This window comes from Doryrhamphus excisus, linkage group LG16 (assembly GCF_037039965.1).
Source record: "Doryrhamphus excisus strain RoL-2023G ecotype Guam linkage group LG16, RoL_Dexc_Guam_v1.1, whole genome shotgun sequence".
In the NCBI taxonomy this organism is placed as follows: domain Eukaryota; kingdom Metazoa; phylum Chordata; class Actinopteri; order Syngnathiformes; family Syngnathidae; genus Doryrhamphus; species Doryrhamphus excisus.
This window is the reverse complement of record NC_136372.1, coordinates 3,806,688-3,829,824: the sequence shown is the minus strand read 5'-3', so window position 1 is coordinate 3,829,824 and position 23,137 is coordinate 3,806,688. Positions and strand designations below refer to the sequence as shown.

At 39.3% G+C, this 23,137-nt stretch overlaps 1 non-coding gene across 1 annotated transcript in view; it reads left to right on the top strand.

Moving 5' to 3' along the window:
* The window catches only part of LOC131102751 (uncharacterized), a 108,441-nt gene that overhangs the window by 55,718 nt on the left and 29,586 nt on the right, over positions 1-23,137 (top strand). The window contains exons 2-3 of the transcript XR_013630004.1: positions 8,336-8,393; positions 22,132-22,148. This is a non-coding gene — a transcript (uncharacterized LOC131102751). The remainder of the gene's footprint in view (positions 1-8,335; positions 8,394-22,131; positions 22,149-23,137) is intronic.

Sequence of the window (23,137 nt, the reverse complement as noted above, 5' to 3'; positions counted from 1 at the left end):
TAGAAGATTGTAACAGGTTTTCTATGCTATAATTAGGCATATATTCCAGTTATAAATAAGGAATCCGAGTCTGCATAATTCACTGATCACGGTCTGGTCTGGAACTAATTAACCATGATAAACGAGGGATTCGCGATTATGGGATTTTTGGGTCTTTTTGTACCTCACATCACATTTAACAAATACTGTACTGCCTGCAAGGTTTGTTTATTTGCCAGCAAATTATGGGTCATGGAACGCTGTCGGAGTTTCACTCGTCCATTTGTGAAATTCAAATGCTTTCGCCCTTCATGGGTTTGTATGTTTTTTGTTTGTGAGGAAAACATCCCATATTGAAAAAGAAAACGACACCAGAACATTTAGTTTTGTTGTTCTCCCTGCAAGTGTCACAAATGAGTATCTAAAGGAGACGACAAAATAAATGTTCAATTTATATTCCGTCTATCACACAGCGGCCGTGTGCGGACTGTCGGGTTGCATGGAAGCGAAATGTAAATAAATGTCTGCTGAATTGTCTTAGCTGCTCGGCTGCGAGGCTGAACTGTGCTTTTTACCAGGATACTGCTGGTAAAAAATTGATCGCCACTTCCTGTTTCTGGCTTGTGCTGATTGATGGCTACAAATATTAGGCATTAAGATGATGTGATGATATGTAGCATTGTACGCTGGTCGCTAGGTGTCAGAAATGTAACACTGATGAGACAATAGTCATTGCAGGGAGTTTGTCCTATTTATATCTCATATATATTATAATATCTCTTATATAATTAAAAAATATTTGTAAAAAAAATCAATCATAAATATTAAATTACTGGTAGTAGTAGTAGTAGTAGTAGGGCTAGTATTATCCTGCTTATTGGCTTTCTTATTAGCCTGCTTTTGTTATATTATTTAGTATTTTTTATTAGTATTATTTAATAAATATATATAATTATATAAAATTATATTACAAATATTTGTAAAAAAATCAATCATAAATATTAAATTACTAGTAGTAGTAGTAGTAGTAGGGCTAGTATTATCCTGCTTATTGGCTTTCTTATTTAGACTGCTTTTGTTATATTTAGTATTTTTTTATTAGTATTATTTAGTAAATATATAATTATATAAAATTATATAACAAATATTTGTTAAAAAAAGTCAATCATGAATATTAAATTACTAGTAGTAGTAGACTAGTATTATCCTGCTTATTGGTTTTCTTATTAGCCTGCTTTTGTTATATTCTTTAGTATTTTTATTAGTATTATTTAGTAAATATATATAATATATAAAATTATATAAAACATATTTGTAAAAAAAATCAATCAAATATTAAATTACTAGTAGTAGGCTAGTATTATCCTGCTTATTGGCTTTCTTATGAGCCTGCTTTTGTTATATTATTTAGTATTTTTTTATTAGTATTATTTAGTAAATATATATAATTATATAAAATTATATAAAAAATATTTGTAAAAACAAATCAATCATAAATATTACATTATTTGGGGGGCTAACCCTTAAGAACATTTTAATTTTTTTAATATTACGTCAACTTTATTGGGTAATGCAAGTGTAAAGGTGACTATAGGGGTGTTATTTCATGTCTCGAGGGCTTTAATCATGTTCCAACCAATTACCAGTGATAAACGAGGGATTACTGTATGTTTGTTTTTTTTTATAGCGCATTTTTCGTGTGCAGCTTTCATCTTTCAGTGTTGAACACATTTGCCATGGAGAGTCCATCGCGTGTTCACAATCCCCGCAACTGCACATTCCCGTCTTATCTGCTCGCCGTGACCTCTGACCCGGCCGCTGGCTCGCTACATGAGCTCTTTCTGACATCTTCACTTAATTTTTACTCACCAAGGCCAAGACGTGACTGGGGATTGTAATCACTTAGGAGGAACCTGAGTGACTCCAACAACACAACACACAAAGCTAGGAGACAAATGCATGCTTGTTGTCAAGTCAAAATAAGTCCAAAATAATTTACATAAAACGAACATTCATTCATTCATTCATTTTCTACCGCTTTTCCTCACGAGGGTCGCAGGGGGTGCTGGAGCCTATCCCAGCTGTCTTCAGGTGAGAAGTGGGGTACACCCTGGACTGGTGGCCAGCCAATCACAGGGCACACATCAAGCCCAAAAAAGTGGTGCATTTCTGTCTTCTTAAAAATGCACCACTTCCACACAGAATGAGAGGAGAACCCTTCCTTTTAAGAAGTCAAAAAAGTGGTGCATTTTTGGCTTCTTAAAAATGCACCACTTCCACACGGAATGAGAGGAGAACCCTTCCTTTTAAGAAGCCAAAAAAGTGGTGCATTTTTGGCTTCTTAAAAATGCACCACTTCCACACGGAATGAGAGGAGAACCCTTCCTTGTCCTTCCTCCAACTCCGATTACACTACTTAAGTTTAATTTATTAGTTTTCCACCGCTTATCCTCAAGAGGGTGGCGGGGGTGCTGGAGCCTATCCCAGCAGTCTTCGGGCGAGAGGCGGGGTACACCCTGGACTGGTGGCCAGCCAATCACAGGGCACATATAGACAAACAACCATTCACACTCACATTCATACCTATGGACAATTTGGAGTCGCTAATTAACCTAGCATGTTTTTGGAATGTGGGAGGAAACCGGAGTACCCGGAGAAAACCCACGCATGCACGGGGAGAACATGCAAACTCCACATAGAGATGGCCGAGGGTGGAATTGAACCCTGGTCTCCTAGCTGTGAGGTCTGAGCGCTAACCACTCGACCACCATGCCGCCGAGAGGAATATTGTAAACACACAAATAATATATCTGACATTCAACATAAACAAAATTCTTTCAAACAAATGTGCTAGCTCGATGCTAATTGACATGGGAAATCCCATATGCACGCTAGCGATTAGCATTAGCGAGTTATATGCAGATTTTAAACACCACCAGGGAGGAAACCGGAGTACCCGGAGAAAACCCACGCATGCACGGGGAGAACATGCAAACTCCACACAGAGATGGCCGAGGGTGGAATTGAACCCTGGTCTCCTAGCTGTGAGGTCTGTGTACTAACCACTCGTCCGCCATGCCGCCCATAAGATGAACATAAAAATAAAAATACTTTTCATAGCCCTCATTAAGCAAATAACGAATTTTCTTTGCAATTATCATATTATTTCGCTAAATTAAGGTGGATAAAAATCTGAACCGGAAGTGGGGATCAGCTCCAAGCGCACCTGGGCCGTCTGCATTAGAGAGCACTTCCCTTTTAGCAGGTAAGGCTCTGCAGACTCTGTCAGAGCTGCGCACCCAACCTTGCGCAAAAACTGGAGCTATACAACACTGAAGAGGCAGCCGGTAAGAGAAATCCCCGCTGTGGTTTGACGCACCCGTTAACATGGTGCAATTGGTTGGAAAAGTGGGATCTGGAACACAGTCCGATCGCGCTGTGTCGCGTAGGTGGCTACACGGCGGCTCGCGGTGGTTCATTTAATTGGCCCTAATTGGCCTGATCAGCGGGCTTTGGGCATCGAATGAATGCGTTGTGCTCATTATTTTGCAGTGTGCTTATATTAAACTGGAGCCTTTATAATAATAATAATTTTAGTTACTTGACAAGATAGGCGCCATGCAAATGGTTTAATAAGCAGATCAAATAAAATCACGGAATAATGAAGAAAGAAATGAAGTAAAGAGTAGGTTAATAAATGCAGGTAAAGGGGGGAAAAATATTTTATGTATAATGGTTAATGTACTGCTGAACAACATGACACTGATTTATATACCTCATATATGTACTTATGTGTGTATATATTATATATATTTATAAATAGTATGTATATTGTATAAACTTTGGCTAAAACACCCTTAATATAATATTCTTAAAATTATAATATTATATATATAAAATATAATTTTATTTTATTATAATATTATAATTTCAATATTATATTGTATTATATTATACATATACATAAATGTATTATTATTATTATTATTATTATTATTATTATTATATTTAATAATATTATTATTATAATTATTAAATTAAATTATTAAATTTATTTTTATATTTTTATATATTACTATTTATTTGTTTATTATTCTTAAATATAATATTCTTGAACTTATAATATTATATATAAAATATTATTTTGTTTTATATGATAATTTTAATATTATATTGTATTATATATATACAATATATTATTATTATTATTGTTTTATTATATTTAATAATAATATTATTATTATTAAATTAAATGATTACATTTATTTTTTTTAAATTTTTTTATATTATTATTAAATATTATTGTTATTATTATATGTATATATTATATATATATATATTATTATTTAAATATTTTATTATATATATTATAATATTAAGAAGTAAACAACTCTCAGAAAATTAAAGGAATGTTGGCAAAAATTGTACAATCTTTACATAAATTTTTTATTAATATTATTTTTGGAAAACAGTGTTGTTTTCGTATGATCTGTGTTTTTAATGATTAAATAATTTTTTAAATATTTTTTTAAATAATTGACACTGGATGACAATAGTGAAAATATGGTAAACTGAAATAGTTAGGAAATTATTATTATTTTATATATTATAAATGTGACAAAAAAACGTATGTAACAATTAAAAAAATATATACCCGAACCAAAATGACTTTGAAATAATTTCCAAATGAGTTAGTAGGACTCATCTGTCCACATATTGTGTGGTTTCATGCCCTCCGCCGGTGCTTGTTGCTATGACAAAGAAGCGACCCTCGGTGGTGATAAATGGCTTCAATTCATAGCGGGAAATGCTTCCCATTTGTCCCCAGCTGGTCAGTGCACATTTGAGGCCTTCGCTGGAGAGCCCCTTAATGAATGTGCACTGGCTTGTTTACCCCGTGAGACTTGCACGTAATTCCTGCATGAGTGCCAGTTTTCTTCAAAAATGCCCCCCCCTCCATTGGCACCCGGCATCATATTCGGCAGGTCGGCTAACAGATTGCTGTAATTACCTCCTCTTTGTTATGCTTTACCGGCTTTGTTTTAAAGGGCAGTGCCCCCCCTCCCTGTGAGGGACGTGCACGGTGGTGGCTGTAATGGTGACCTATACAGTTATACGCGCTTGTTGTGATAAAGACGCGTTAGGCTGGTCTTTGCATATAAACAAGTTAAGTGCAAAGGGTAGGGGAAGTTCAAGGGCACGGGCAAATTCATAATCAATAACTGCTAAAGGTCCTAAATTAGCACATTAGTCATGTTGACGACTTGGCTAGCGTGCTTATTGATCAGCGGACAATGTCAGCCGGATGACGGACAATGACAAATAGATGAAATGAAAAGCGATGGGGTCCATTCGGAGACCGTCAACTATTTTATTTATTTTTTTTTGTCTTTTATTCTCGCAGTTAATATCGACCAAAATGGCCGTCGATACGCGACATCAGCAAGCAGAGGAGAGAATTTAATTTGCTAGCGTTCTTTTCAAACTATTTTGTGGCGTACTCTCGCCGGCATCCTTCCCATCGACCAAAAAAACGATGAAAACATCCAAAGGCTCTTTATTAATATACGCATTTACTGTACGTGTACTCGTTATGTGTTATTTTACCACAAAATTGGTAAAGTTTGGACACAGCTTTTAAGGTCCAAATGGTCCAAAGGTCCAAGACCAGTCCATCTTCTAGTAGGGTTTGGGAAGGCCATTCCAGAATCTGATCCAAAACCAGTTTTATAACTGGTGTCGCTATTCCAATACAAAATGATGATTCTCTGACTTTTATGTACTTTATTCTTGGTAAAGGGGCTGCACAGTGGTCGTGTGGTTAGCACACAGACCTCACAGCTAGGAGACCCGGATTCAATTCCACCCTCGGCTATCGCTGTGTGGAGTTTTCTCCGGGTACTCCGGTGTCCTCCCACATTCCAAAAACATGCTAGGTTAATTAGCGACTCCAAATTGTCCATAGGTATGAATGTGAGTGTGAATGGTTGTTTGTCTATACATATGTGCCCTGTGATTGGCTGGCCACCAGTCCAGGGTGCACACCTCTCTCACCCGAATGCAGCTGGGATAGGCTCCAGCACCCCCTGCGACCCTCGTGTAGATAAGCGGTAGAAAATGAATGAATATTTAAGCATTATTAGAGCCCTCTAGACATGAAATAACACCCCTATATTGACTTTTAAACTCTTATTACCCAAATTTGTCAACAAAAAGAAATAAAACCTTTTAGGGGCTGCACGGTGTTGAGTGGTTAGCACACAGGCTTCACAAATAGGAGACCTGAGCTCAATTCCGCCCTCGGTTATCTCTGTGTGGAGTTTGCATGTTCTCCTTGTGCATGCGTGGGTTTTCTCCGGGTACTCCGGTTTCCTCCCACATTCCAAAAACATGCTAGGTTAATTAGCGACTCCAAATTGTCCATAGGTATGAATGTGAGTGTGAATGGTTGTTTGTGTATATGTGCCCTGTGATTGGCTGGCCACCAGTCCAGGGTGTACCCCGCCTCTCGCCCGAAGACAGCTGGGATAGGCTCCAGCACCCCAGCTAAGACACTATGTGGCAATACCAGAATGCAAAAAAACATGGACAACAAGGCAGGAAGACACAGATTCAGGATGTTTTCCACCAGCTGCTTATAAATATCTGCCTTGTAGTTTCCAAAGAAACTGATGCAAAAGTAAATTTCATGAAATTTCTCTACATGAATGCATTTATTTTGTGAGTGAAAGTACATTGTATGTCAAACCTCTATAGATATATCATATAGTCATATCGTTTTTGGCGTATTTTGCATAAACGGAAACTATAACTTTTCTTTATTAGTGACCTAAACCAAGAACAATTTCATCACTTGTATTCCTTTTCTATGTTAGTCTGGTTCTTTAGTATTTAATCAGATCCTTGATGTCCTTGACATCAAGTACTTCGGCCTCTGGTCATGAATGAATGAATGAATGGATGACGTGATTGTGACAGGATTTCGGGTCTTCCCATTACACAAATCCTTGTATTTGTTCACAAGACCCAAGCATTTATTCTAACGGCTCGTTTAAACACTCCATTAAGCCTCTTCGCATTCATTATTCGAAGACTCAAAGGGCGACTGATGTTTGCTCGGTGAAAAGAGCAACGCGTGACTTTGCAGCCCCTTTGATGGCGAGTCCCAGTCTGCGAGCGTCGTAGTGTAATGGCATGCTAGCATGTATCGCTATTGACTGATGTGCACGTGGTCGCGACAATGGAGTTTTATTTACATATATATATATATATATATATATATATGTAAATTGTTTGTAACTTGAACTTGACTTGAGTCTTTATGGTAATATGCTGCCCCCCTGTGGATGGTCTGCCTCATTGACAGCCAATATCAAGACCCCTGTTGTCATTTCTATTTCAAGGATAAAGGTTAAAAGATCGAATCAAAATGAAAAATATAATATAAAATATAATATAAAATAAAATAAAATCTCAAATTTTAACGTTTTAACAGACTAAAACAGGGGTGGGCAAACTACGGCCCGGGGGCCACATCCGGCCCGCCAAGTGTTTGAATACGGCCCGCCCAATCTTTCCAAAGTATTTCATTTAAACTCAACATACAACCTGGCATCATGGCCTGAGCCAACCTTTTGATGGTTTTATCAATTTCGTTTTTTGACATGGTCTGTTGTTTACAAAGTGCTCCTGAAAAAAGGGACACAAGCACATAATAATAATAATTAGAACTATTATGATTATTATAATTATTATATTCATGCTAATTATTATATTAATTATATATAATATTATTGCTATATTTGCATATTTTACATAATAATAATATAATAATTATTATTTTAATTTTATTGTAATTATTATAATATTTTATTATTTTTAAAATATTTAAATATAAATATAAAATAATAAATAATAATAGCAGATTGCATGACAATTTTACAGATACAATAATACCAGGTGGACTGTTACGTGTAAAATATATAGTCTGCCCCCCCCCGTAAATTTTGTCATATCAATGCGGCCCGCGAGTCAAAAAGTTTGCCCACCCCTGGACTAAAATAAGTTTTGTGCTTTGAAAAATCCAGTATAATCAGTTTTATAAACAAATGTATTAGAAGTGGGAGAAACAGTGACCTCTAGTGGGCATTACGTGTACTGTCAGCTTTTTTCGCCATTCTGTGAATCATTTATAGTTATTACTTCAAGTACACATTTAATTCACCTACCGTTTTCACATCACACTACATATAGCACCTATAGTGTACATGTATGTTATGTATGCATATGTTAGTATATGCTTTATGTTACATTACATTATATCACATTAAATAGTCTGCTTTCTGCCTTCTTCCAGGAGGATTCAGCGTTTGTCCACTAGAGGGCGGCCCACTCAAAGCCTAAACACACTGCAGGTCAGTGCATGCATTTAAAAAGAGACACAATATACTGTACATTACTGTATATATGTACACTACTACTACTAAAAATTGTATTTCATTACAATTACATCCATATTTATTTTATATTGATATTGCTATGATGTACTAATAAGCATTTACGGTCCTTACTTTCTTGTTAATGTTTGGTTATTAAGTTTGATTTTGGATGGCTTATTTTATGTTACTGTTTGCAGCTCAGTTAGCGTCACGGTGGCGACAGCGGACTGTGTAATTATTTTCACAGGCGCGGGAGGTCGTGTAAACACAGTATTCTAATTAATGTAATTGGATAAACACGAGCTACGGCGATGGAAGGAACACGACACGCTGCGGCGGTGTAAAGCGGGGCGGGGGGGGGGGGAGTAAGTTTAGTAAACTGAACGCAGTACAATGACAGGAGCTCTCTGCCGTTGAGTAAAAGACGGCCGGTCTGATGCTAGTCGAATATGAGTGCCATGAAGCCGCCATCTTTGTGTTCTTTGTGGTATCACAGAGACTTAGTCCAACCAGGATCCTCTCCGCTAAGATGCTCAGTTTCCATGGAGGAGAAGGACTGCGTGGTAGGCTCCAGCAGGGCTATAAATCATTGTTTAATCAGAGGCAGCTTACACACTAAGAACTCACATTAGCGCCACTCTTCTCGTCCACACTCTCATCCCCTCCTCAGGCCGCCATTTTTTTTTATCTTCGCTATTGAAATAATACTCTTATTGTAACCCGGTGCTATCAAAGAAACAATTAAAAAAAAAGTTAAGTATTTTATTAAATGCGTAAAACGATCTTTGGATTCGTCGTCATCAATAGAGGATTCATTTATTGAACGTATTTCTTCCAGGACATCATACATGCCCCATTTGAGTCTTCTCTGTGGAGACATTTCCATTTCATTAGTATGCTGAGAGCCAAAGTAAAGCACATTTACATCAGCGTGATGCACGATGGCCTCCAGATGATGATGTTGGCGACATTGAACACATCACCAGTACATCAAATACCTTTTTTTTTAATTTACGCTCTGATTTTTTTTTTTGTAGTGGAAAGGGCAGGCAAACTTTTTTAAAATATTTAAACGTAATGCAGGTATTTATTTATTTTTTACTTAAAAAACATTATAACATATTTATGCTAGAGCCTATCCCAGCATATACATTCAGAGACCGTCAACTAGTTTATTTTTTTTTGTCTTTTGGCTTACAACAGAAGCCAAAAGTGTTGTAATCAGATTTGGGGGAAGGACAAGGGAGGTTCTCCTCTCATTCCATGTGGAAGTGGTGCATTTTTAAGAAGCCAAAAATGTTTTTTTTGGTAAAACATTGACCCTTCTGGGCGTCGTTATGATTGAATAAGATGTACAGTTACAAGTAGGTTCTCCTCTCATTCCGTGTGGAAGTGGTGCATTTTTAAGAAGCCAAAAGTGTTGTAATCAGATTTGGGGGAAGGACAAGGAAGGTTCTCCTCTCATTCCGTGTGGAAGTGGTGCATTTTTGGCTTCTTAAAAATGCACCACTTCCACACGGAATGAGAGGACAAGGAAGGTTCTCCTCTCATTCCGTGTGGAAGTGGTGCATTTTTAAGAAGCCAAAAATGCACCACTTCCACACGGAGGTACAGCTGGTACACCTGATGTTGTCAACGCCCAGCCTCTGTCTTCTGAATGCCAACTTGTGAATCAGTCGCCTGACAGACAGCCTAAACTTCCTGATGCACAGTTTGCTAAAGTGGTTCTCCTCTCATTCCGTGTGGAAGTGGTGCATTTTTAAGAAGCCAAAAATGCACCACTTCCACACGGAATGAGAGGAGAACCTCCCTTGTCCTTCCCCCAAATCTGATTACAACACTTTTGGCTTCTTAAAAATGCACCACTTCCACACGGAATGAGAGGAGAAGCTTCTTGTAACTGCTTGTACATCTTGTTCAATCATAACATAATGTTCATATATTTGCCCAAATAAAGCGGGAAAAAAAAAAAATAAAATAACGACGCCCAGAAGGGTCAATGTTTTACCAAAAAAAACATTTTTGGCTTCTTAAAAATGCACCACTTCCACATGGAATGAGAGGAGAACCTCCCTTGTCCTTCCCCCAAATCTGATTACAACACTTTTGGCTTCTGTTGTAAGCCAAAAGACAAAAAAAAAAAATAGTTGACGGTCTCCGAATGTATATGCTGGGATAGGCTCTAGCATCAATATGTTATGTTTTTTAAGTGAAAAAGTGGTGCATTTTTGGCTTCTTAAAAATGCACCACTTCCACACGGAATGAGAGGAGAACCTTCTTGTAACTGCTTGTACATCTTATTCAATCATAACGACGCCCAGAAGGGTCAATGTTTTACCAAATGCATTTCTAAGAAGCCAAAAATGCACCACTTCCACACAAAATAGAAAGAAAAGGTTCTCCTCGTATTCCGTGTGGAAGTGGTGCATTTTTGGCTTCTTAAAAATGTTTGGCTTCTTAAAAATGCACCACTTCCACACGGAATGAGAGGAGAACCTCCCTTGTCCTTCCCCCAAATCTGATTACAACACTTTTGGCTTCTTAAAAATGCACCACTTCCACACGGAATGAGAGGAGAACCTTCTTGTAACTGCTTGTACATCTTATTCAATCATAACGACGCCCAGAAGGGTCAATGTTTTACCAAATGCATTTCTAAGAAGCCAAAAATGCACCACTTCCACACAAAATGAGAAAGAAAAGGTTCTCCTCGTATTCCGTGTGGAAGTGGTGCATTTTTAACAAGCCAAAAATGCACCAGTAATGTTCAATGTGTCAGTAATGTTCGGGCTACTGAACGTTTACAACATTTTAACAAGGTAACACTGAAGTCTGAACCACTTCCTGGTTCCTAGCACGGGGGCAAAAAAAGTGTGTAAAGAAACAATGAAACGACTATGCAGGTGACTATAGGGGTGTTATTTCATGTCTAGAGGGCTCTAATGATGTTGGGTCTGGAAGCAGTTAACCACAACAAACCAGGGATTATAGTAACTCTATTATAATAATTAAAAAAAAAAATCTTATTAATGAAACATTTAACCTCCACCCAAAAAAAGATGGCTGCCTGCAATCACATTTGTGTGTCATATTACGTATTTATGTTGCGCTGTTCCTCCCAGTGGAGCAGAAAATTGAGTGACATTTAAGTGTGGGGTGTTATCACCGAGACGTTCTATTTGTTTTTCATTATGGTTTCTCAGTACGCACCCCCCCCCCCCCCCCCCCCCCCAATGCATGTCTTTTTCTTGGTTGCCGCTCACAACGGAAGCCGAACGCCAGCAGAGGTTAACCTGAGGATGCCGCGCATCAGCGGGCGGCTTTGGGGATTTATGCTGATTAAAATTAGCATACGTGCCGGAGGAGGCGGTTCAAACTCACGTCGCGGCAAAGGGTGGCGACCATAAATCAAGATAAATCTGAACCGAGTCACGCCTTATCTACTTTTTACTTATTCTTTGGTCAATGTTGGATTTTTCCGCGGTGCTTTATCGGGCTGGGAACCATATTTGGTTACTCAAGCAGAAATAAAATCAGAAACTAATTTGAATAATGCGGCGGCACGGCGGTCGAGTGGTTAGTGCGCAGACCTCACAGCTAGGAGACCAGGGTTCAATTCCACTCTCGGGCATCTCTGTTTGGAGTTTGCATGTTCTCCCCGTGCTTGCGTGGGTTTTCTCCGGGTACTCCGGTTTCCTCCCACATTCCAAAAACATGCTAGGTTAATTAGCGACTCCAAATTGTCCATAGGTATGAATGTGAGTGTGAATGGTTGTTTGTCTATATGTGCCCTGTGATTGGCTGGCGAGGTGTACCCCGCCTCTCGCCCCAAGACAGCTGGGATAGGCTCCAGCACCCCCGCGACCCTCGTGAGGAAAAAGCGGTAGAAAATGAATGAATGAATGAATTTGAATAATAAAAATAACATTGACAACCAGTCCATGGTTGGATATGCTGGGATAGGCTCTAGCATAATTATGTAATGTTTTTTTAAGTAAAAAAAAACATGGTTGGATATGCTGGGATACGCTCCAGCATAATTATGTAATGTTTTTTTAAGTAAAAAAATAAACCATGGTTGGATATGCTGGGATAAGCTCTAGCATAATTATGTAATAATGTTTTTTTAATTAAAAAAATAAACCATGGTTGGATATGCTGGGATAAGCTCCAGCATAATTAGGTAATAATGTTTTTTTCAGTAAAAAAAAAAAACATGGTTGGATATGCTGGGATAAGCTCTAGCATAATTATGTAATAATGTTTTTTTAAGTAAAAAAAAACATGGTTGGATATGTTGGGATAAGCTCCAGCATAATTATGTAATAATGTTTTTTTAAGTAAAAAAAATAAACCATGGTTGGATATGCTGGGATAAGCTCCAGCATAATTAGGTAATGTTTTTTTAAGTAAAAAAAAATAAACCATGGTTGGATATGCTGGGATAAGCTCCAGCATAATTAGGTAATAATGTTTTTTTAAGTCAAAAAATAAACCATGGTTGGATATGTTGGGATAAGCTCCAGCATAATTAGGTAATAATGCTGCTGTCATTTAGTATAAAGCTTGATAACTGTTGGCTCCTTCCTACAGCTACAACATTGGTTCTGTTACTGCTGTCGTGGTATAAAGCTTGCTAGTCGTTAGCTCCTCATCACAGCTACAATATTGGTTCTGTTATTGCTGTCGTATGATATAAAGCTTGCTAGTTATTGGCTCCTTCCTACAGCTGCAACATTGGTTCTGTTTTTGCTGTCGTGGTATAAAGCTTGCTAGTCGTTAGCTCCTTACCACAGCTACAATATTGGTTCTGTTTCTGCTGTCATGTAATATAAAGCTTGATAGTTGTTGGCGCCTTCCTACAGCTACAACATTGGTTCTGTTATTGCTGTCATGTAATATAAAAATAAACCATGGTTGGATCTGCTGGGATTGGCTCTAGCATCATTATGTAATAATGTTTTTTTAAGTAAAAAATTAATTGAACTCGGGTGTCTTAGCTGTGAGTCATGTGCGCTAACCACTTGTCCACTGTGCAGCCCGATCCAGTTCATTTTCCTGAAATGGATGAGTATGAGTGGTTGCTGGGTAACTTTTGCTACATTTTCCAACTGTATTCCTTCTGGAAGCAAAACAAATAAATCTCATCCCGCTTTTTCCGCTTCTGTCTACCTGGCAAAAAGTCGGACAAATGACCGCGAAAGACGCCATCGTGTTCGTGCAGAGCATCGCTCCACCTTTTGTGCTGTGAGTTGCGATGCGGGGCCGTGTGATGATTGAAATGATTGAAGGCCATTCCCGGACCGAAAGCCAACCGAATCCCGACCCCTCCTCCTTTTTTGTCATGCTTCTATCCCACAGCCACGCTATCTCTGACAGACACTCAGACGTGCGGAGGAAGTGTCGGGATGGAGTCCAGTCGGTGTCAAAGTGAAGCTATTCCATCAGTACGTGCAAGCGTCCGTTTGTCGCCACCCCTCGCCTGCTTCCTCGTTGCCGCTGCGTTGCCATGGCATCCACGCAACCACCAAACAGAGTCTGATCTCAATCTTACACTAGAAGAGCAGGGGGGGGAGTGGAGTGGTGATGGTCCAAATTCATTATACAGCGTGTTGCCATGGCCACGGCCAAGCACCCACCCCACCCTCTTCCCTCTGATCGAATCCCAGATAAGAACATCAATTGATAGTAGATTCCTGGGGGATAAAGGCGGCATGTCGGATGACAGTAAATGAGATGGGAATATGGAACGAGGACCGAGAAGGATTTAAATGTAAATTATGAATGTGGAAAAAAATTCGCCCCCCCCCCCCCCCCCAAAAAAATAGAAACTCCATAGGGCTTCAATAATAGATTGCTTTAGTTGGTGGTGGATCCATGTGGGATTTGAATTCATAAACGGTTGTTTGTTCAAGAATCTGTCCTGTTTAGGGACCAAAATGATGTGTTTTCTAGTCATTAACCTTGAGTATAAAATAGATCATTACTCTTTTTTTTTATTATTTTTTATTTATTTTATTTTATTTTAATAGGAGCAGCATGAGGCAAGTACTCTTAATGCTCCAATGAATGCTTCTAGTCCACTATTCTATTCAAGATCATAGCATTTGAAGGATCACGAGTAGTTATTTATCTCTACATGCGCTTTAAAATGTTGGTGACCCATGCATGTTACTTTTGTCGTATTGTTGTTTACAGTGAAGAGGTATTGTGTTAATGCTTGCTAGTAGTTGGCTCCTTACCCGAGCTACAACATTGGTTCTGTTGCTGCTGTCATTTAGTATAAAGCTTGATAACTGTTGGCTCCTTCCTACAGCTACAACATTGGTTCTGTTACTGCTGTCGTGGTATAAAGCTTGCTAGTCGTTAGCTCCTCATCACAGCTACAATATTGGTTCTGTTATTGCTGTCGTATGATATAAAGCTTGCTAGTTATTGGCTCCTTCCTACAGCTGCAACATTGGTTCTGTTTTTGCTGTTGTGGTATAAAGCTTGCTAGTCGTTAGCTCCTTACCACAGCTACAATATTGGTTCTGTTTCTGCTGTCATGTAATATAAAGCTTGATAGTTGTTGGCGCCTTCCTACAGCTACAACATTGGTTCTGTTATTTCTGTCATGTGATATAAAGCTTGCTAGTTGTTGGCTCCTTACCACAGCTACAACATTGGTTCTGTTATTGCTGTAATGTGACATAAAGATTGCTAGTAGTTGGCTCCTTACCATAGCTACAACATTGGCTCTGTTACTGCTGTCGTGGTATAAAGCTTGCAAGTAGTTGACTCCTTACCACAGCTACAACATTGGTTCTGTTATTGCTACCATGTGATATAAAGCTTGCTAGTAGTTGGCTCCTTACCATAGCTACAACATTGGCTCTGTTACTGCTGTCGTGGTATAAAGCTTGCTAGTTTTTGGCTCCGTACCACAACTACAACATTGGTTCTGTTACTGCTGTGATGTGGTATAAATCTTGCCAGTAGTTGACTCCTTACCATAGCTACAACATTGGTTCTGTTGCTGCTGTAATGTGGTATAAAACACTTAGTAGTTGGCTCCTTCCTACAGCTACAACATTGGTTCTGTTGCTGCTGTCATATGCTATAAATCTTGATAGTTGTTGGCGCCTTCCTACAGCTACAACATTGGTTCTGTTATTGCTGTCGTGGTATAAAGCTTGCTAGTTGTTAGCTCCTTACCGCAGCTACAACATTGGTTCTGTTGCTGCTGTCATGTGGTATAAAGTTTGCTAGGAAAGGAGCATGTGGTCATAGAGAGCTTTTGTAGACTTTCCACTTTCTCATGCACTCCTAATCATGATTCAAGAAATATGGCCGGTGGTGGCGACATTCGATGATAGCTAACATTAGTAGCTAAACTTTATTATTTGCTGACAACAAACACAACTGTGTGTTACTTTGATGATGTTGACGATGATGTTTTACCTCGGTTTGCATATTTTTCAGTTTACACTGCCTCGGTTTGCATACATTTCCCATTTAGCGTACAAAATGGTGCCTGTCTTGTAGGGTGAATATATTTTAGTTACCCGAAACCAGGACACTTGGCCCGGCACATAAATTACACTTAAATGTGCCTTATGATTTCAATACATTTATAGCATATATAGCATTTGTAGCATATGTCCTTGGTATGGATGGAAAATGTCTATTCTCCAGAATACCATCTGTGTCCCTGTCCTCTTTTCTACTCAGCATGCAAACTTTTTTCTTTTTTTTAAATGTCCCGTAGAATATTCCAGGCATGCTGTCAACCTCATCCGGCCTGAAAATGAGACACTCTGCAGTTTGGCTGGGAGCAAAATGTCACCATATTACACATTCCCATCTCGGCTGGACGTTAACACGCTGCAGGGACTTCAACGTTTGTCCATGTTAATTTTTTTTCCTCCTCCCCTCCCCCTGGAGGCCACGGGCAGGACAACTGTAGAATGTGAGGCATATAAGCTACAGGTAGCATCTCCATGTCAATCTGAGATATAGATATCCTATACTAGGGTTAGCCTGAGCCTCAAACAGCAGGGATGAATTATTATTATTGCTGTATATTATAATACCATAAATAATTACAGCCAAGGCCTTTGTTTGCCAAGAGCACACAGAGGACGCAGATGAGGCCAAAATACCAAACCTCATTATACCTCATTTCATTTTGTACAAGTTAATTCAATTTTAATGATTAATTAATGATTTTTGCAAGGAAGATGTTATATTTCTGTTAGTACCTTAGTGTAGTACATTGTACAACACAGCAGTACCACAACCATTGTTGGAACTGCTCAGCCAGCATGAATACCACAACATTTTTTGCTGACCACTGTGGAGTTTAGAAACTACACCAGGAGGTTGCCTACAGCCACAGCTGTTAATGCCATTGTTTTGTATGGACTGGTTGCTAAATTGTTGTTTGAATTGGTGTATTTACAAGTGGTTAGCGCACAGGCCTCACAGCTAGAAGACCCAAGTTCAATTCCACCCCTTCTCTCATTCCGTGTGGAAGGGGTGGATTTTTAAGAAGCCAAAAATGCACCACTTCCAGGAAGAGGAAGAAAAGGTTCTCTTCTCATCCCGTGTGGAAGTGCTGCATTTTTGGCTTCTTAAAAATGCACCACTTCCACACGGAATGTGAGGAGAACCTTTTCTTGTGGTGCATTTTTGGCGTCTTAAAAATGCATTTTTGTGCATTTTTGGCTTCTTAAAAATGCACCACTTCCACATGGAATGAAGAAAGAAAAGGTTTTCCTCTCATACTGTGTGGAAGTGGTGCATCTTTAAGAAGCCGAAAATGCACCACTTCCACACAGAATGCATTTTTGGCCTCTTGCCCTCTCACCTCTCACCCGAAGACAGCTGGGATAGGCTCCAGCGGTAGAAAATAAATGAATATATATAAGTATAGTATAGAAAAATAGTAAGAAAAGGTTCTCCTCTCATTCAGTGTTTTTTGGCTTCTTAAAAATGCACCACTTCCACACGTTTCCTTTCTCATTTTTAAGAAGCCAAAAATCCACCAGTTACACATGGAATGAGAAGGAAAAGGTTCTTCTCTCATTCCGTGTGGAAGTGGTGCATTTTTGGCTTCTTAAAAATCCACCACTTCCACACGAAATGAGAAAGAAGGTTTTCCTCTCATACTGTGTGGAAGTGGTGGATTTTTTCCACTTCCACATGAAATGAGAAGGAAAAGGTTCTTCTCTCATTTCGTGTGGAAGTGGTGGATTTTTAAGAAGCCAAAAATGCACCACTTCCACACGGAATGAGAAAGAAAAGGTTTTCCTCTCATACTTCAGACAGCTGGGATAGGCTCCAGCGGTAGAAAATAAATGAATATATATAAGTATAGTATAGTCGGTGTATGTACCAAGCTACCAGCAACTGTGATTATTATCACGCTTGTCCTCACTAAAAAGCCAAAATGGTGGCGTTACTTAAAAATGAGCTGAAGTCTTACCAGATTTGCTGACCATGATTTTTTTTGGGTTTTTTTTTACTTCTGAGGCATGTCCCCCCCCCCCCCCCCCCCTCCAAAATGTCAGCAGCAACTACGCAAAAATCCAATCGGAGCATCAAACTCAGCCTTCGTGTTTTCACGCATTAGGAATTCCATCAGTAGTCGCTGCCTCTTGAATGTTGGACTTCATCCTGAGGGAAAATGGAGCTCCAAAAAGACGTGATCAGAAGCTAACGAAGCTAAAGCAAATCAATCAATATGCATAAAAAAAAATGAGCGGGTGTTCATGCGCTTCTACCGTTGTCGTATCAATGGTGACTAAATTATACAAACATGCAATCAATGACCTTACATCCTCGTTGCCTGATAATGAGCTCGCCAGCTACTTAACAAGTCCGCCGTGGTTGGCGTTCACCCGGAGGTTCGGTCATGGGGACCTTAACCTTCACTGGGGGGGGGAAATATTTGGAAAGTGCTGTCAAGGCAAACAGCCGGGATAATTGGAGCGTTTTGTCGGGACATTGAGATGCTCGTCACACGGCGGTTATAGGATAGGAATGGTATTTGCCCGGGCGTGCGCGTCTCCCATTGTGAGGAGACAAAACGTACTCGGTGCATCAGAGCGCTTTTCATTTAAACAAGTCGGCCTAAATGTCAACGGCAATTAGCTAGCGCCGAGCGAGGTAGCCCCGCTGCTTCCGTGGCCTTTCACTTTTTTTTTTTTTTTTTTTTTTTTTTTTACTTGTCTTCCCTCGCTGCAAATACTCAAGACGAGCAACAGACGGATTTTTTGTTGGATAATTTCCTCTAATTTGTACTTTGACCCGAGCTTTAGCCCCGCCTTCTTGACGCGCCTCAGCCAATCCGTACCTGGTTTTGTTCACTCTATATAAGTGTGTTTCATTTCAAGTTATGTAAAGTCAAGTAAATGCACCACTTCCACACGGAATGAGAAAGAAAAGGTTCTTCTCTCATTCAATGTGGAAGTGGTGCATTTTTGGCTTCTTAAAAATCCACCACTTCCACACAAAATGAGTAAGAAAAGGTTCTCCTCGCATTTCGTGTGGAAGTGGTGAGAAAGAATGAATGAGAAAGAAAAGGTTCCTCTCTCATTCCATTCTCATTTCATTCTCATTCTAGTGTTGTAATCAGAGTTGGGGGAAGGACAAGGAAGGTTCTCCTCTCGGAATGAGAAAGAAAAGGTTCTTCTCTCTCTGTGGAAGTGGTGCATTTTTAAGAAGCCAAAAATTTTTAAGAAGCCAAAAATGCACCACTTCCACACCGAATGAGAGAAGAACCTTTTCTTTCTCATTCCGAGAGGAGAACCTTCCTTGTCCTTCCCCCAACTCTGATTACAACACTAGAATGAGAATGAAATGAGAATGGAATGAGAGAGGAACCTTTTCTTTCTCATTCATTCTTTCTCACCACTTCCACACGAAATGCGAGGAGAACCTTTTCTTACTCATTTTGTGTGGAAGTGGTGGATTTTTAAGAAGCCAAAAATGCACCACTTTCACACCGAATGAGAAAGAAAAGGTTCTTCTCTCACCACTTCCACACCGAATGAGAAAGAAAAGGTTCTTCTCTCATTCGGTGTGGAAGTGGTGCATTTTTGGCTTCTTAAAAATCCACCACTTCCACACAAAAGGAGAAAGAAAAGGTTCTCCTCGCATTTCGTGTGGAAGTGGTGCATTTTTGGCTTCTTAAAAATGCACCACTTCCACACGGAATGAGAAAGAAAAGGTTCCTCTCTCATTCCATTCTCATTTCATTCTCAATCTAATCCAAGCCGTCGCTCCGATTCCAGGCAGTGAAGCAGATTAACTCTTGGCCAAAAGTTAATTCACGCCACGGCGCCACGCTGATGATTTGCAAAGAGACTCCCCTGGCGGCGGCGGCGGCGCAAATGCCATGTTTGATTTCATCAGTTTTAATCAGACGTGTTCGCTGTTTGGATGAAAGCATGTTAACGTATTCAATCATTCGAGTGTTGCTAAATCACATTGATGGGACAATATTGATGATGGATAGGAAAACTCTTGATTGAATGACCTTGACATTTCACTGGAGACATCTCACTCTGTTAGAAATTGGGGTACTTGTACTACAGATAGTTTTCATTGTGCAGGTTTGGGACTTTTTGCAGTTTTTTTTTTGCAGTGTTTATCTTTTAATCCATCCATCCATTTTCTATACCATCTATCCTCATTAGGGTTGCGGTACTGGAGCCTCTGCAAGTTGGCAGGGTACACCCGAAACTGGTCAACAGCCAATCGTAGGGCATAAACTTTTCATTCAAAAAAGTGTGAAAATAAGAAGTAAATTAAACGAAACCAGTGTTCAATTCCACCCACCAGTGTACCCTTCCACCCATCTCTGTGTGGAGTTAGCATGTTCTCCCCGTGCATGTGGTTTTTTTTCGGGTACTCGGGTTTCCTCCCACATTCCAAAAACATGCTAGGTTAATTAGCGACTCCAAATTGTCCATAGGTATGAATGTGAGTGTGAATGGTTGTTTGTCTATATGTGCCCTGTGATTGGCTGGCCACCAGTCCAGGGTGTACCCCGCCTCTCGCCCGAAGACAGCTGGGATAGGCTCCAGCACCCCCGTGACCTTTGTGAGGATAAGTGGTAGAAAATTAATGAATGAATGAATGCACCACTTCCACACGGAATGAAAGGAGAACCTTTTTTTCTCATTTTTAAGAAGCCAAAAATGCACCACTTCCACACAGAATGAGAAAGAAAAGGTTCTTCTCTCATCTCAAAGGTTCTCTCTCTTCTCTCAAAGGTTCTCCTTTCATTCCGTGTGGAAGTGGTGCATTCATTCATTCATTAAGCCAAAAATGCACCACTTCCACACGGAATGAGAGAAGAACCTTTTCTTTCTCATTCCGTGTGGAAGTGGTGCATTTTTGGCTTCTTAAAAATGAGAAAAAAAGGTTCTCCTTTAATTCCGTGTGGAAGTGGTGCATTCATTCATTCATTAATTTTCTACCACTTATCCTCACAAAGGTCACGGGGGTGCTGGAGCCTATCCCAGCTGTCTTCGGGCGAGAGGTGGGGTACACCCTGGACTGGTGGCCAGCCAATCACAGGGCACATATAGAAGAACCTTTTCTTTCTCATTCCGTGTGGAAGTGGTGCATTTTTGGCTTCTTAAAAATGCACCACTTCCACACGAAATGCGAGGAGAACCTTCCTTGTCCTTCCCCCAACTTTGATTACAACACTTAAGTTTCATTCATTCATTCATTGGAAGTGGTGAATTTTTAAGAAGCCAAAAATGCACCACTTCCACACCGAATGAGAAAGAAAAGGTTCTCCTTGCATTTGGTGTGGAAGTGGTGCATTTTTAAGAAGCCAAAATGCTAACTGAATCAGTCTTATAAGAAATCATGTCAATCCAATTAATCTGTTCCAGAAAACCTGAAACACATTTTCTCGGGTATGCTGGAGCCTATCCCTCCCTGGACTGGTGGCCAGCCAATCACATGGCACATACGTATAGACAAACAACCATTCACACTCACATTCATACCTATGGACAATCTAGAGTCGCTAAGTCTATTATTAATACAAGCTAGTGTAGCATTAGCATACATTCTGTAAAAACGATGACCACCATTTGTGGAAGTTTATTCGGAGCTTTACTTTTATGCCGGATGTTATTCCGGTTCCACTTTTGAAGATGGATTTAGAAGACGATGAACACGGACGCGCCAACATTCTGCTGACAAGTCTGGGTGGGTGTTGACACGTTTTTACTGTAAACGCCAACCTCGTATCAGAAGCCAAAGGAAAACAGAATAAAAGCGGAGCCTCCGGTGCGCTACGTAATTCAGCTGTATTATGTCGGAATGCGGGATGTGCGGAAAACCGCTGACAGATGCTGAGATCCTATAATCTACAATAGCGAGAAAGTTGGAGATATCCTTGACGTGATAGGACAAATAAGACAGGCAGGGTGTTTCATTACCGCGGGGGTAAGGTTGCTGATGCTCCTCAATGCTTCATTTGAATTTAAAGAGGACCCATTATTTTTCCATGTTTTCTCTGCTGAGAATGTCAGCCACAAGCAAGCTGGCGTTTAAGGGGGCACATCAAATGATATGAAACTGGACTGTGCTTTGATATGATTGGTGGACATGCAGCAGTTATTGCATACATGATTTGCTGCACTGATTGTGTTTTGGACACACAATAATAATACAAATTCTCTCGTTTTTGTTTTTTTTCAGGTTTGACCAACGGAAAGGTAAGAAATGAATACACTGCTCACGTCACACAAAATACTACAAATAACTTTTACATCAAATATGACTTTAGCAAACACAAACATTACATTACAACTGGCAAAAACTGTTCAAAACTTTCAGAAATATTCCTAAAACCAGCACAGCACTGTTGTCATGTTGTTATATGGGCAAAAACACTTACTTAAAGCACTTACTTTACATAGAGGATCTTTGACTATATGTTTTTCTTACAATAGGTGCTTAAAAACAGCAGGGAGAACATTTTCTATAGAGGATCTCTGACTAAAGCTTTCTGGAATAGGTGCTTACAAACAGCAGGACACTCTTCAAATACAGGATCTTTGATTTTTATTCTTATTTTTTGCAGTATTTTGCAGTAGGTGCTTAAAAACAGCAGGGAGCTCTTTTCATATCAAGGATCTTTGACAGTAAGTTCCTAAAAACAGCAGTGAGAATATTTCATATCGAGGATCTGTCACAAAAGCTTTCTGTATTAGGTGCTTACAAACAGTAGGGCACTCTTCAAATAGAGGATCTTTGATTTTTTTTTTTTTTTTTTTTACAGTTAGTGCTTAAAAACAGCAGGAATGTGTTTTCATATAAAGGGTCTTTGGCAGTGTGTTTTGCCATAAATGATTACAAACAGTATGGCACTCTTTTTTTTTTATATAGAGGATCTTTGATGAGAAGATGCTTAAAAACAGCAGGGAACTTTTTTCATATCAAGGATCTTTGACAGTATGTGCCTAAAAACAGCAGTGAGAATATTTCATATAGAGGATCTGTGACTAAAGCTTTCTGGAATATGTGCTTACAAACAGCAGGGCACTCTTCAAATAGAGGATCTTTGAAATGTAGTGGGGTTTTTTGCAGTTGGTGCCTAAAAACAGCAGGAAGCAGTTTTCATATAAAGGGTCTTTGGCAGTGTGTTTTGCCATAAATGGTTAAAAACAGTATGGCACTCTTTATTTATATAGAGGATCTTTGA